The sequence below is a fragment of the Octopus bimaculoides genome, chromosome 21, assembly GCF_001194135.2.
Source record: "Octopus bimaculoides isolate UCB-OBI-ISO-001 chromosome 21, ASM119413v2, whole genome shotgun sequence".
Taxonomy (NCBI): Eukaryota; Metazoa; Mollusca; class Cephalopoda; order Octopoda; family Octopodidae; genus Octopus; species Octopus bimaculoides.
In genome coordinates this window covers 9,494,910-9,495,643 of record NC_069001.1, presented here as the reverse complement: position 1 = coordinate 9,495,643, position 734 = coordinate 9,494,910, and positions in this window count along the sequence as shown.

Below are 734 nucleotides of genomic sequence, written 5' to 3'. Positions count from 1 at the left end.
TATATATATATATATATATATATATATATATATATATATATGCATATATATATATATATATATATATATTTGTATATGCATGTATATTAGATAGATAGACAGATATTATGTATGAATGTTTGTATACATATATGTGCATATATACACGCATGCAAATATACACTCATACCTATACTTGTAGACAAGCATGCACGTCTATATACACTCGAATAAACAAACAAACAGCCGTGTGCAAACAATTCTATTGAACCATATCGACCGCCTCTCCGTGGTGTATAATTTCAACGCTATATACAGAAAATTAATCAATAACCTACTGGGCCAATAATTGTATATGAACTGGCTATATATTAGCTTGGAGCCTGCCATAACATATACTCGGTCACCTGTATACACACCATCACACAAGGTGCAAGCATTTATTTATATACACACGTGTAGGAGTAACTACGCATCCACTTATATCAACATGAGTAGACGCCTACATATGTATGTATGTATGTATGTTTATTTACAAGTATTATATATATATATATATATATATATACATATATACTTACATATATATGCATTATATACATATACATTAAATATGAACATATATTTATAAGTATACACATGTATATATACATTATATATATACATGGAAGTATGTTTGTACGCGTATATATACGTGTATATATATATATATATATGTATATATATATATATATATATATATATATATATATATA